This window comes from Onychostruthus taczanowskii, unplaced genomic scaffold (assembly GCF_017590055.1).
Source record: "Onychostruthus taczanowskii isolate IOZ18803 unplaced genomic scaffold, ASM1759005v1 scaffold24, whole genome shotgun sequence".
Lineage (NCBI taxonomy): Eukaryota > Metazoa > Chordata > Aves > Passeriformes > Passeridae > Onychostruthus > Onychostruthus taczanowskii.
In genome coordinates this window covers 8,278,390-8,278,967 of record NW_024499684.1, presented here as the reverse complement: position 1 = coordinate 8,278,967, position 578 = coordinate 8,278,390, and positions in this window count along the sequence as shown.

Genomic DNA, 578 nt, shown 5'->3' with positions numbered 1-578 from the left:
GGGCAGCCGGCGCAGCGCAGCGGGGCCGGGCCGGCGGCCGCGGGGCAGGGCTGGGGCTCGGCCCCACCCGGCGCAGCCATTCCGCCTCCTGCCCGCGGTCTCTGGAGGCGCTCGCCGGGCACTCGTGGGGCGTGTGAGCTGCGAAGCCGAAGGTGACGCGGGCCCTACCCGGTGCCCTGGTCCTGCCGGCACCGCCGCTGTGCCCGGGAACGGCCGCGGAAATGAGACACCTAAAAATGCCAACCTGACTTTTTAAAATAAACCGTTTATTAATAACACGGTCTGTGGAACTGCTTCTCAAAAACCCAGTTTACAAAATAAGAAACTCAACAACCTGACCTTTTAATATAAGCCATTAATTAGTATCTCGATATGTGGAAGTGCTGCTAAAAATCCCCAAATTAAAAAGTTCTGCTGTTAACTCTGGCCCCAGCAGTCTGGCAAAGCGGCTTCTCCTACGAGGCAGGGCTTGTTTTTCCGTGTGCTGTCATGTGTGGGTCATCCAGCATCTCTGTAGCCCAGGTCCCCTGCCTGCAGCCGGGGAAGAAGGTACAGGCCGGTTTAACTTCTGTGCTGTG